Consider the following 15,454-nt stretch of genomic DNA (forward strand, 5'->3'; position numbering starts at 1 on the left):
TTTCTACTACAGACACAGAACCATAATATGGACATGTAACAATGGATAGAATGCACCGAGGATGTAACAATAGCAAAAAGTGGAGAACTATAAAACCCCGGTGGTTTCTATACTGGTGGAATGTGACTTTTCTGCTATAATTATTTCAGGGACACAGTAACATTGTGGATGTGAATATTCTTGCAGACGTGTATGAACTAAGTCCTCATGGTACAGGAATTCATCCGATGCCCGGGGCATTTCTTACAGACTTTTTCACAACACCTCATTACACTTGGCAGCTCGCTTGCTCTTCGAGGTGGAGAATCTATCTCACCACTCCCATTCATTTCCTGATAGTTTCACCACTTTTCACGGTATAAAACTGTGAAATCTCCATTATGACAAAGCTTTTCTTGAAGATAGTAACTCATCAGTCTCTGGAAATTTGTCCTCTCCACTTCATCCAGGAGTCTTCCACCCTGCAGAAGAGGAAGAACAGAACTGGATCTGACCTGGACCATTAGTGAGTTGATGTTTTCTGATGAAACAAGAATCCTGAATGTTTCCTGGTGTCACCGTGAGGGACTATGTATGGACTATGATAATGTTTCAGGGTTGATATGCTGATCTTTCTGAGATCTTATAGATACTTTGGACCATAAATATGATTTGTAATCTCATAATCCTCAACCACATCATTTTTCACCAGTTGTCAATCAAGGAGTAAAGACAACGGCACCCATTCTATCTACTATGGGTCTAAAGAGAGTTAGTTTGACTTGATAGTGAACCATACTTTGTTTCCTCCTGAACAGTAAGATGCATCCACCATGACAGCTTACATGATAACGGTATACTGTAAGCAGAGCCTGACAGCAAACAACAGGGATTTTCTTGTCCCCTCCAGGATATCGTTCCACCTTCTACCACTGTCTGAGAGCTCGGCAAGTGAATAGAGGGAGCCAAACTCCTCTAGAAGGTGTCTGCTGGAGTCTCCCTCACTAGGTTGGATGAAGGTCAGAAGACCTATGGTACTCACGTAGATGCAGATCCCACGTCCTGTGTCTATACCATTACTGACATCAGGTCTGGGATCTATGGTGATAGAAATCAGACAAATGTATCACTGTAGTCTATAGGAAAAAGTTGGTACTGGGTATAGTGACAGCAACATAGACTCTATACATGATGAAAGCCATGTCATATACAGGACAGATTCCATCCCTACCCCTTATATTCAGTGACAGATACAGACCCTCCACCATTATATCCAGTGACAGCCAAAACCCCCCAATATATGATTGTGTGGGATATGCTGGAAAAGCAAAATGGAGGTTATTGGTGAATAATTCCATATTATTTTATTTTTATACAAAATTAAGGGCAGCATTGTGGCTCAAGGGTTAGTACTGCAGCCTTGCAGCACTGAGGTCCTGGGTTCAAATCCCACCAAGGACAACATCTGCAAGGAGTTTGTATGTTCTCCCCGTGTTTGCGTGGGTTTCCTCTGGGTTTTCAGGTTTCCTCCCGCACTCCAAAGACATAGTGATAGGGAATGTAGATTGTGAGCCCCAATGGGGACAGTGCCGATAATGTCTCCAAATTGTCTAAAGCACTGTGGAATATGTTGGCGCTATATTAATAAAAAAGATTATTATTAATTGTGTGTGCTGTATGAATCTGCCCATCTACTTTTTGGAATAAAAGTGGTGGCAGCATGCTGCACCACTGTGAGGGTCACTGAATTTTTTGTTTTATTCACTTTGGCACTTTAGAAGCACGGAGTCACCTTTTCTCTCTGCAGAATTTGTGCCTTCCCCAAAATACCAAACATGCTCGCCTGATTATTTCTCCATAAGGAGAAAGAAAGGCCTCGGGAAGGATTGATTTTTTTGTGGGATAGTTGATAAGGTACACTTGGGTACTGCCCTTGTTAGGGCAGGGGCACAACAGGGCAGTACTAGTCCCAGAATAAGATCTACTGATATGGACGGAGAATCCCTGATGGTGTCTGCATGGAAAATGGGTGAGATCCACACATTTTCTTTCTATATTGCACTATAGCACTTTATTTCCTGATTTGTGCTATTTAATAATCAGGACTGGATATATTTATTAGGACACTTAATCTTATAAATATTTTTAACAAACTTTCTGTGTCCTGAGGTTAAAAGGGTTTTTTTTTTTGAGTCATTATTGAGGATGTAATAAAAATATTAAGAATATATTAAAGATTTGTCTCTCCCCCTGAAACCCCTCACTCCCCCTCCTATATACTGTTTGTCAGAGTAGCAGAGCTGACAATCTACGGAGCTGTCTGTATGCAAATTAGCACACACAGGAGAAGTGGTTAGTAGGCAAATGCTAACACAAAGGGAACTGCTAACCCAATTAACAGGAGAGTGTATTTTCCAGTGGCACAGGCTTGTAAAATATACACCTAGGTGAGAAAGACACAGTTCCTGGCTTCAAAATAATTCTCTCTCACCCTCAGGGTGTCCCCCTTTGGCTTAACAGAAATCTACAGTCTTGCCGGCACCGCCATGAAATATGGAATATCTGAAGTTCTATACTTCCAATAATAATGGGACACATATTTTTAGTGGTAGGGTCAGCTAAGGAACAATATGCATAATTTTCCATAGCTGCATGCCCCTCTGGTGAGCGGTAATACAAAAGTACAAAATAACAGACCGCAGATATGTCATATGTGGTCTCTAAAGAAAGGTAAATTCATAATGGAAAATATGGTATCACTTTTGGGCTTCTGCGATCAACCAGCGAGAAGTAATCGCAGAAGCCAGATATTTTAATAAAACCATAAAGGGCGGAGACCACCCACGTGAGGTCATAATAGGGCGTGTGTGGGCAGGTTATCCCCTTCGACATAAAAGACCCAGCTGAAGGTGGGTGAGTATTTATTGCCAGGGGGTATAGATTTTAGAAGCAAGGGATCCTGTTCGATAACTGTCAAATCAATTGGAGCGCCTCCCCTCCAGCTAGATGGAATTGTCTCTGCAATCTGTCGAGTAAGTTCTTCATTAATCCTTTTTATTTTGTGTAACTGTATATTCTGTACTGTAAATGTCTCCTTTTGTAAAACCTTTTGTATATTTTTCATAAACACTGTCTCCCTTTTGGATTAAATATAAAATTTATTAGTCCTGTTTCTTTTGTCTTATAATCGTTCCTCCCCGAAGCCATACGCTACCAGAACGCAGGTGTCCGATCAGGCCTGTAATATATTTTAAAATTGGTCGGTGGTGGCAGCGAATAATATTAATTGGGCTATAGTGAAGCTGGCTGTGACCATACTGGGAGCGTATACACATATTCCATGCATTGGAATCTGGAGGTGTGTACACCATACGCTCACTGCTCGCTTGCCGATAGCTACGTAGTGAGTAATCGGGATCATTTGCTCGCGAATCCCTGATGTTCCTGACAGAGTGACGGCAAGCGGTGGGATATTGTGTGATCTCCCTGGTGTCATCACTGGTGTTCCTTGACAAAGGATATAATATTTTTATAAGTAAAATTAAAGGTTATGTTTTAAGAGAATCCTTTCTGCTGTTTGTTGTTTTTCTGTATGAATCTGCATGCATTGAATTCCCCATAGTAGTGGCTGCATAAATCTGCATGTTGTCAGCTTCCCCTAGTGGTGGCTGTATAAATCTGTATGTATTGCGTTCCCTATAGTGATGGATGTATAAATCTGTATGTAGTGAGCTCCCTCTAGTGGTGACTGTATAAATCTGTATGTAGTGAGCTCCCTCTAGTGGTGGCTGTATAAATCTGTATGTATTGCGCTCCCTATAGTGATGGATGTATAAATCTGTATGTAGTAAGCTTCCCCTAGTGGTAGCTGCATAAATCTGCATGTAGTCAGCTCTGCCTAGTGGTGACTGTATAAATCTGTATGCAGTGAGTTCCCCCTACTGGTGGCTGTATGAATCTGTATTCAGCGAGCTCCCTCTAGTGGTGGCTGTATAAATCTGTATGTAGTGAGCTCCCCCTAGTGGTGGCTGTATGAATCTGTATTCAGTGAGCTCCCCCTAGTGGTGGCTGTACTGTATACACCTGTATGTAGTTATCTTTTCCTAGTAGTGGAAGTATAAAGTGAGCTTCCACTACTATTAGAACTGTGTATGTATCTATGACGTTACTTAGGACTGCAGATGTCATCTACTACATTATCTGCAGTCAGAGAGTTACAGAAGTCCGATATCACAGCACAGAGGAGTGTGAACTAACACCTAACCTCAGATCAGTCAATGGCTCATGTACTGTTCACTTATCTTAATTCTCTTAGGTGAGAACTTTTCTAAAAATGTTAACAAGATGGCGCTTCACTTGTATGATTACATATGTGTCACTTTGTGTTATCTCTAGTGATATACTGCATTATTTGTTTAGAAAGCTTTCGCTATCTTATCTTTGGTGTTACATAGGACTGCATGTAACAACAGCTACTTTATTTGTAGTAAGAGCATTGTCAGTGTTTTACCTGTCATGTTACATAGGACTGCAAATAACTACTATATTTTCTGTATGCAGAAAGTTATCACTGTGTTATCTTTCATGTTACATAGGACTGCAGGTTACATCTACTACATTATCTGTACTCAGAGAGTTATCACTGTGTTATCTGTGGTGTTACATAGGACTGCAGGTGACATCTACTACATTATCTGTACTCAGGGAGTTATCACTGTGTTATCTTTCATGTTACATAGGACTGCAGGTTACATCTACTACATTATCTGTACTCAGAGAGTTATCACTGTGTTATCTGTGGTGTTACATAGGACTGCAGGTTACATCTACTACATTATCTGTACTCAGAGAGTTATCACTGTGTTATCTGTGGTGTTACATAGGACTGCAGGTTACATCTACTACATTATCTGTACTCAGAGAGTTATCACTGTGTTATCTGTGGTGTTACATAGGACTGCAGGTGACATCTACTACATTATCTGTACTCAGGGAGTTATCACTGTGTTATCTGTGGTGTTACATAGGACTGCAGGCGACATCTACTACATTATCTGTACTCAGAGAGTTATCACTGTGTTATCTGTGGTGTTACATAGGACTGCAGGTGACATCTACTACATTATCTGTACTCAGAGTTATCACTGTGTTATCTGTGGTGTTACATAGGACTGCAGGTGACATCTACTACATTATCTATACTCAGAGAGTTATCACTGTGTTATCTGTGGTGTTACATAGGACTGCAGGTGACATCTACTACATTATCTGTACTCAGAGAGTTATCACTGTGTTATCTGTGGTGTTACATAGGACTGCAGGTGACATCTACTACATTATCTGTACTCAGAGAGATATCACTGTGTTATCTGTGGTGTTACATAGGACTGCAGGTGACATCTACTACATTATCTGTACTCAGAGAGTTATCACTGTGTTATCTGTGGTGTTACATAGGACTGCAGGTGACATCTACTACATTATCTGTACTCAGAGAGTTATCACTGTGTTATCTGTGCTGTTACATAGGACTGCAGGTGACATCTACTACATTATCTGTACTCAGAGTTATCACTGTGTTATCTGTGGTGTTACATAGGACTGCAGGTGACATCTACTACATTATCTGTACTCAGAGTTATCACTGTGTTATCCGTGGTGTTACATAGGACTGCAGGTGACATCTACTACATTATCTGTACTCAGAGAGGTATCACTGTGTTATCTGTGGTGTTACATAGGACTGCAGGTGACATCTACTACATTATCTGTACTTAGAGTTATCACTGTGGTATCTGTGGTGTTACATAGGACTGCTGGTGACATCTACTACATTATCTGTACTCAGAGAGTTATCACTGTGTTATCGGTGGTGTTACATAGGACTGCAGGTGACATCTACTACATTATCTGTACTCAGAGAGTTATCACTGTGTTATCTGTGGTGTTACATAGGACTGCAGCTGACATCTACTACATTATCTGTACTCAGAGAGATATCACTGTGTTATCTGTGGTGTTACATAGGACTGCAGGTGACATCTACTACATTATCTGTACTCAGAGAGTTATCACTGTGTTATCGGTGGTGTTACATAGGACTGCAGGTGACATCTACTACATTATCTGTACTCAGAGAGTTATCACTGTGTTTTCTGTGGTGTTACATAGGACTGCCGGTGACATCTACCACATTATCTGTACTCAGAGCGTTATCACTGTGTTATCTGTGGTGTTACATAGGACTGCAGGTGACATCTACTACATTATCTGTACTCAGAGAGTTATCACTGTGTTATCTGTGGTGTTACATAGGACTGCAGGTGACATCTACTACATTATCTGTACTCAGAGAGTTATCACTGTGTTTTCTGTGGTGTTACATAGGACTGCCGGTGACATCTACCACATTATCTGTACTCAGAGCGTTATCACTGTGTTATCTGTGGTATTACATAGGACTGCAGGTGACATCTACTACATTATCTGTACTCAGAGAGTTATCACTGTGTTTTCTGTGGTGTTACATAGGACTGCCGGTGACATCTACTACATTATCTGTACTCAGAGCGTTATCACTGTGTTATCTGTGGTGTTACATAGGACTGCAGGTGACATCTACTACATTATCTGTACTCAGAGAGTTATCACTGTGTTATCTGTGGTGTTACATAGGACTGCAGGTGACATCTGCTACATTATCTGTACTCAGAGCGTTATCACTGTGTTATTTGTGGTGTTACATAGGACTGCAGGTGATATCTACTACATTATCTGTACTCAGAGAGTTATCACTGTGTTTTCTGTGGTGTTACATAGGACTGCAGGTCACAACTACTACATTATCTGTACTCAGAGAGTTATCACTGTGTTATCTGTGGTGTTACATAGGACTGCAGGTGACATCTACTACATTATCTGTACTCAGGGAGTTATCACTGTTATCTGTGGTGTTACATAGGACTGCAGGTGACATCTACTACATTATCTGTACTCAGGGAGAAATCACTGTGTTATCTGTGGTGTTACATAGGACTGCAGGTGACATATACTACATTATCTGTACTCAGAGAGTTATCACTGTGTTTTCTGTGGTGTTACATAGGACTGCAGGTGACATCTACTACATTATCTGTACTCAGTGAGTTATCACTGTGTTATCTGTGGTGTTACATAGGACTGCAGGTGACATCTACTACATTATCTGTACTCAGAGAGTTATCCCTGTGTTATCTGTGGTGTTACATAGGACTGCAGGTGACATCTACTACATTATCTGTACTCAGACAGTTATCACTGTGTTTTCTGTGGTGTTACATAGGACTGCGGGTGACATCTACTACATTATCTGTACTCAGAGAGTTATCACTGTGTTTTCTGTGGTGTTACATAGGACTGCAGGTGACATCTACTACATTATCTGTACTCAGTGAGTTATCACTGTGTTATCTGTGGTGTTACATAGGACTGCAGCTGACCTCTACTACATTATCTGTACTCAGAGAGATATCACTGTGTTATCTGTGGTGTTACATAGGACTGCAGGTGACATCTACTACATTATCTGTACTCAGAGAGTTATCACTGTGTTATCGGTGGTGTTACATAGGACTGCAGGTGACATCTACTACATTATCTGTACTCAGAGAGTTATCACTGTGTTTTCTGTGGTGTTACATAGGACTGCCGGTGACATCTACCACATTATCTGTACTCAGAGCGTTATCACTGTGTTATCTGTGGTGTTACATAGGACTGCAGGTGACATCTACTACATTATCTGTACTCAGAGAGTTATCACTGTGTTATCTGTGGTGTTACATAGGACTGCAGGTGACATCTACTACATTATCTGTACTCAGAGAGTTATCACTGTGTTTTCTGTGGTGTTACATAGGACTGCCGGTGACATCTACCACATTATCTGTACTCAGAGCGTTATCACTGTGTTATCTGTGGTATTACATAGGACTGCAGGTGACATCTACTACATTATCTGTACTCAGAGAGTTATCACTGTGTTTTCTGTGGTGTTACATAGGACTGCCGGTGACATCTACTACATTATCTGTACTCAGAGCGTTATCACTGTGTTATCTGTGGTGTTACATAGGACTGCAGGTGACATCTACTACATTATCTGTACTCAGAGAGTTATCACTGTGTTATCTGTGGTGTTACATAGGACTGCAGGTGACATCTGCTACATTATCTGTACTCAGAGCGTTATCACTGTGTTATTTGTGGTGTTACATAGGACTGCAGGTGATATATACTACATTATCTGTACTCAGAGAGTTATCACTGTGTTTTCTGTGGTGTTACATAGGACTGCAGGTCACAACTACTACATTATCTGTACTCAGAGAGTTATCACTGTGTTATCTGTGGTGTTACATAGGACTGCAGGTGACATCTACTACATTATCTGTACTCAGGGAGTTATCACTGTTATCTGTGGTGTTACATAGGACTGCAGGTGACATCTACTACATTATCTGTACTCAGGGAGAAATCACTGTGTTATCTGTGGTGTTACATAGGACTGCAGGTGACATATACTACATTATCTGTACTCAGAGAGTTATCACTGTGTTTTCTGTGGTGTTACATAGGACTGCAGGTGACATCTACTACATTATCTGTACTCAGTGAGTTATCACTGTGTTATCTGTGGTGTTACATAGGACTGCAGGTGACATCTACTACATTATCTGTACTCAGACAGTTATCACTGTGTTTTCTGTGGTGTTACATAGGACTGCGGGTGACATCTACTACATTATCTGTACTCAGAGAGTTATCACTGTGTTTTCTGTGGTGTTACATAGGACTGCAGGTGACATCTACTACATTATCTGTACTCAGTGAGTTATCACTGTGTTATCTGTGGTGTTACATAGGACTGCAGGTGACATCTACTACATTATCTGTACTCAGAGAGTTATCCCTGTGTTATCTGTGGTGTTACATAGGACTGCAGGTGACATCTACTACATTATCTGTACTCAGAGCGTTATCACTGTGTTATCTGTGGTGTTACATAGGACTGCAGGTGATATCTACTACATTATCTTTACTCAGAGAGTTATCACTGTGTTTTCTGTGGTGTTACATAGGACTGCAGGTGACATCTACTACATTATCTGTACTCAGAGAGTTATCACTGTGTTATCTGTGGTGTTACATAGGACTGCAGGTGACATCTACTACATTATCTGTACTCAGGGAGTTATCACTGTTATCTGTGGTGTTACATTGGACTGCAGGTGAATATCTACTACATTATCTGTACTCAGAGAGTTATCTCTGTGTTATCTGTGGTGTTACATAGGACTGCAGGTCACAACTACTACATTATCTGTACTCAGAGAGTTATCATTGTGTTATCTGTGGTGTTACATAGGACTGCAGGTGACATCTACTACATTATCTGTACTCAGGGAGTTATCACTGTTATCTGTGGTGTTACATAGGACTGCAGGTAACATGTACTACATTATCTGTACTCAGAGAGTTATCACTGTGTTATCTGTGGTGTTACATAGGACTGCAGGTGATATCTACTACATTATCTGTACTCAGAGAGTTATCACTGTGTTATCTGTGGTGTTACATAGGACTGCAGGTGACATCTACTACATTATCTGTACTCAGGGAGTTATCACTGTTATCTGTGGTGTTACATAGGACTGCAGGTAACATGTACTACATTATCTGTACTCAGGGAGTTATCACTGTTATCTGTGGTGTTACATAGGACTGCAGGTGACATCTACTACATTATCTGTACTCAGAGAGTTATCACTGTGTTATCTGTGGTGTTAAATAGGACTGCAGGTGACATATACTACATTATCTGTTCTCAGAGAGTTATCACTGTGTTATCTGTGGTGTTACATAGGACTGCAGGTGACATATACTACATTTTCTGTACTCAGAGAGTTATCACTGTGTTGTCTGTGGTATTACATAGGACTGCAGGTGACATCTACTACATTATCTGTACTCAGGGAGTTATCACTGTGTTATCTGTGGTGTTACATAGGACTGCAGGTGACATATACTACATTATCTGTACTCAGAGAGTTATCACTGTGTTATATGTGGTGTTACATAGGACTGCAGGTGACATGTACTACATTATCTGTACTCAGGGAGTTATCACTGTGTTTTCTGTGGTGTTACATAGGACTGCAGGTGACATCTACTACATCATCTGTTCTCAGAGAGTTATCACTGTGTTATCTGTGGTGTTACATAGGACTGCAGGTGACATCTACTACATTATCTGTACTCAGAGAGTTATCCCTGTGTTATCTGTGGTGTTACATAGGACTGCAGGTGACATCTACTACATTATCTGTACTCAGAGAGTTATCACTGTGTTATCTGTGGTGTTACATAGGACTGCAGGTGACATCTACTACATTATCTGTACTCAGAGAGTTATCCCTGTGTTATCTGTGGTGTTACATAGGACTGCAGGTGACATCTACTACATTATCTGTACTCAGAGAGTTATCACTGTGTTATCTGTGGTGTTACATAGGACTGCAGGTGACATCTACTACATTATCTGTACTCAGAGAGTTATCCCTGTGTTATCTGTGGTGTTACATAGGACTGCAGGTGACATCTACTTCATTATCTGTACTCAGAGAGTTATCACTGTGTTATCTGTGGTGTTACATAGGACTGCAGGTGACATCTACTATATTATCTGTACTCAGAGAGTTATCACTGTGTTATCTGTGGTGCTACATAGGACTGCAGGTAAAATATTCTACATTAAGAGTATTCATGGCTTGATTTATCAAAGTTTTAACTGGCACAAAACACTTTGAGAAGTAAGAAAACTTTAGCAAAATACCTGGTTGCGCAAAAAAATTGCGACTTTTGGTGTTTTGGACATTTTGAAGCAGCTCCTCCAAAATGTGTGGAGCTGGGCATGAGCTGGGGCGACACGAGGCATGAGCTGGAGTGACACGAGGCATGATCAAGGGCAGCACGGGGCATGAGCTGGGGCAGTATGAGGCATGAGCTGGGGCAGCAGGGGGCATGACATGGGGTAGCACGAGGCATGAGCTGGGGCAGTATGAGGCATGAGCTGGGGCAGCATGGGGCATGAGCTGGGGCAGTATGAGGCATGAGCTGGGGCAGCACGGGGCATGAGTTGGGGCAGTATGAGGCATGAGCTGGGGCAGCACGGGGCATGAGCTGGGGCAGTATGAGGCATGAGCTGGGGCAGCAGGGGGCATGACCTGGGGTAGCACGAGGCATGAGCTGGGGCAGCACAAGGCATGACCTGGGGTAGAATGAGGCATGACCTGGGGCAGCATGGGCATGAGCAGGGAAAGCACAAAGAATGACCTGGGGCAGCACGAAGTATGGCGAGGCGACATGGGGCATGAGCTTGGGGGCGATACGGGGTATGAACTGGGGCGACACGGGGCATGAGCTGGGGCGACACAGGACATGAACTGGGGCGGCATGGGGCATGGCGGGGGTTACATCAGCCCATCAAATTCAGGAAATCTGCCTGCGCTTCTTACGCCAGATGCTTCCGTTCCTGACCTGAGGAGCACTTCTGTGGAGATGCACGCCACAGAGAAGATGCACAGAATTCGTTAATGGTGGGCACCTCTCAATGAATTTTGCGCATCATACTCCAGTGAGCTCGGTCATTACTGGCGGGGGCATAATAACTAAGCCCCATGGTGTCCTCACTGTGTTATCTCATGAAGGTTCTGCATTATTTGCTTGTTAGACCTCAGGAAACACCAGAGCTTCTCAGCTCTGCACCTTGTGACCTAATGAGTCACCTGCACATGATCTGGGCTCCTTCCTCTCACTTCACCTTCTATTACACAGGAGAAGGTGGGTGGTCTCGTGTAGGCTCCTCAGCTCTAGTGATGACATCCAGGGTTTTTTTTTAGTGTTTTTTGTGGTGAGGATTGGCTCTTCCATGGTTCAGTCTGAAAATGAGGTAATGCTCTCTTTCCTCTGTTCTCGTTGTTTCTATCAATGGAACCTCTCTGTTCTGTTTAAGATCTTGTTGGGTCATGTGGATGGTAGGAGAATGGACCCAGTCTTCATATATTGTATCTCAGAGCCGTACATATTCTGTCAATTTACTTATTTTTTGAAACAGCTGAAAATGAAATTTCTGGAGTTTTGTAAATTGTTGATTTCCGAGCAAGAAAAAGTGGTAAAAAAAAAGTCACGTAAAGTGGTCAGATCTGCCACGGGCCACCAGTTCTCATGATGTTCTCTAATGTTATATATATATATATATATATATATATATATATATATATATATATATATATATATATATATATATATATATATACACACACAGTAAGACCACCTTAAAGCCTAATGTGTGGTTGCTCTCCTACGTGGACTCTGTGTCTTACTTGGTCTCTAGGGTGGATCAAGAGAGGCTCAGAGTTTTTGCTCCTAATATGTAAATGTTTAAAAAACATTTTCCCATTCATTTGTATGGAAAAACTACTTTACTGTTTTAAGAGTGGCCGATGAAAGAAGGAAAACTGCATATCTCCACTGAAAAGCTGCCCCTCAAGGACAATACTCTCAACTGGCCCCTATCCAATCAAAAGGCTGCAAAAAAAAAAAAAACCTTCAGGAAATATCCTCTGCAAAAATAATTGAAAAGCTATTCAAAACTGCTGCAGGAAATGCAAAACACATTAATATTTTTTTCTGACGTTTTCGGACCAGAAACTCTCCAAAAACCATGAGGCGTTCAATAATCGCAAGGTTTTAAGGGACTGAGTTTTTGGAACGAAAACAATTTATTTGCAATGAAAATTGTTTTCATTGCAAATAAACTGTGAACACAAATGAAGAACGTTTTGGCTCCAAAAACTCCAGGAAAAAAAAAAAAAACTTGTAACAAACCTACACTGAAAAAAATATTCAAAAAAAGCACTGAAAAAATGCCCTGCAAGTCTGGCAAAAAACTTCACGAAATGCTCAGAGAAAAAAAGACTCAAGTTTACAAAACGCCAGATAGAAGTGTCTTCTGCTTGAAAGGTAGATGATTTAAAAGAAAAAAAAATATCTGAACTGTACTAAACACACCACAATGAGCATCAGGGCACAGTCAGACGGCTGTATAACTCAGACAAGGATGGCGTCGCAATGCTCGGACTGGCTGGTGGCTCTCCTGACCCGAGCATGGTAGCATGTATTTCTACGCAGCTGTTACTCTCTGGTGTGGAGAGTTGCCGGCCAGCCCGAGTATTGCGATATAATCCTTATCCTAGTTATACAGTCGTCTGACTGCGCCCTTAGATGTTCGAGATTTTCTTGAGTTTACTTACGTTCATTTACATACTTTTTTTAATTGCATTTTTCATGCAGTATTTTTTTGTCTTTTTGTTATGCTTTATTATACAAAGCTGCTTTTTTTTTTTTTTTTTTTTTTTTTTTTTTACTTTCTGGTATTTTGAAAAATCTTTATTGATACAGTCATTTGCTGATTACATGCATTTTTATTACCTGTGGATTTTCTACTTCTGATACAAGTCTATGGGAAAAATCAGCTCGGCGTACCAACGAGAGAAATTGACAAGTTGTAGATTTGAAACTCGCACTGCAGGTCAGAGCGAAAAAGAAGCCGAGCGGGCAAAGTTTCTATAAATCCCATCCTTTGCTGGAATTGGAGTGGGAGCCAAAACCAGGAGTGGGTGATAAATGCAGAATTGGTGACTTGTTTCTATTTTACCTTTTCTCTGATTGTTCCTCACCTGGTTTTGGCTCAAACTCCTCCGAAAAAATACTGACCGAATACTGAACTTTAAGGCCACAGCCCCACTATCAGTATGGTCAGTGAGTTCATGGAGACCTGCTCTTCGACAGGGCAGCGGTTTGGATCTAGGCCAGTGGTTCTTAATGACCTCCAATGTGTCATGTTTTGGAGATTCCATTAGTATTCCAATGGTGATGTAATTATTGTCAGAGCCTCAGAAATTGCCTCTCTGGAATATCATTAAATTATGACTGTGGGAACTAAAGACTGGAGTTGAGGAGCTCTACAGGTAACACAAAGCCACACGCTGGTGGATGTGGCTACGGCCTCTTTCATTGTCTGATTTTCTTGTTTGTTTTTCTATTCCTATTTTTCATGGATAAATCAAATACTTATTATAATCTCAGAATGTTCAGACGCCCATAAATTTTTTTTCTTTTTTGAGTGTTAACAAAAATTATGAACTAATCAATTTTAATCCTAGTCACAGATCAAAATCAGCCATACAAGTGTGTGGACCTGTGCAAAAATTCCACTTAATTGCCGCCTGTTTTTCACTGATTCTTTGCTAGGAGAAGATTGAGAAACTTCCATTTTGCTTTTTCTTATTTTCTTTTTGCACACAAGAAACTGATGAAACCCTGAGGATCTTACCAAAATTTGATCCAAACAGTTGATGATTATCTGATCCAAAACACTGATGAAAACCAGTCAGTGCTTTCAAGTATGCAAAAAACGGATGTATGAAACCGGCCAAAGAGGTTAGAAGCCTGAAAAGGAGTGAAGCCCTCCTGCAGTGTAAGGGAATGTTCAAATGACCGATGTCTGAACATCCGAGAAACATGGTCCGATTATTCTGATCAGACTTGGATCAGATCTGTATCGGTTTCTCTTGGACGTGTAGAGATAAAAAAAAAAAAATTCTGCACAATCTCCATTAAGTCAGTCAGAAAATTAGACCACAGTTGGATTTTCTCCGAGTGCGTTCAGTTTTTTTCACAGACCCATAGACTTGCATTGCCGATTCATCCAACGCTCAGATCAAAATCGGACGTGTTTCCAATTTTCTTCCGTGGACCACTTGGCCTGATGAAAAAATTAGACTTGTGAACAGCCCCATAGAATATCATACTTACAAGTGCAATCTGTGAAAACCACATATATAACCCCTGGCAAAAATTATGGAATCACCGGGCTCGGAGGATGTTCATTCAGTTGTTTAATGTTGTTGATAAAAAGCAGATCACAGACATGGCACAAAACTAAAGTCATTTCAAATGGCAACTTTAGGGCTTTAAGAAACACTAAAAGAAATCAAGATTAAAAATGTGGTACTCAGTAAGGGTAATTTTTTTCAGACCAAGTAGAGGGAAAAAATTATGGAATCGCCCTGTAAATTTTTATTTGCAAAACTAACACCTGCATCAAATTAGATTTGCTTTTTAGTCTGCATCTAAAAAGGAGTGATCACACCTTGGAGAGCTGTTGCACCAAGTGGACTGACATGAATCATGGCTCCAACATGAGAGATGTCAATTGAAACAAAGTAGAGGATTATCCAACTCTTAAAAGAAGGTAAATCATCACGCAATGTTGCAAAAGATGTTGGTTGTTCACAGTCAGCTGTGTCTAAAATCTGGACCAAATAGAAACAACATGGGAAGGTTTTTAAAGGCAAACATACTGGTAGACCAA

At 41.0% G+C, this 15,454-nt stretch overlaps 1 protein-coding gene across 1 annotated transcript in view; it reads left to right on the forward strand.

Annotated features, from left to right (window-relative positions):
* The first annotated feature begins 299 nt into the window (after positions 1 to 299).
* LOC141165426 (uncharacterized) overlaps positions 300 to 15,454 on the forward strand; it is a 40,373-nt gene continuing 25,218 nt past the window's right edge. The window contains exon 1 of the mRNA XM_073651028.1: positions 300 to 505. The gene's annotated coding sequence lies outside the window, so the exon portion shown is untranslated. The remainder of the gene's footprint in view (positions 506 to 15,454) is intronic.

This window comes from Phyllobates terribilis, unplaced genomic scaffold (genome assembly GCF_046119375.1).
Source record: "Phyllobates terribilis strain yellow unplaced genomic scaffold, ASM4611937v1 Scaffold_11__3_contigs__length_659146591, whole genome shotgun sequence".
In the NCBI taxonomy this organism is placed as follows: domain Eukaryota; kingdom Metazoa; phylum Chordata; class Amphibia; order Anura; family Dendrobatidae; genus Phyllobates; species Phyllobates terribilis.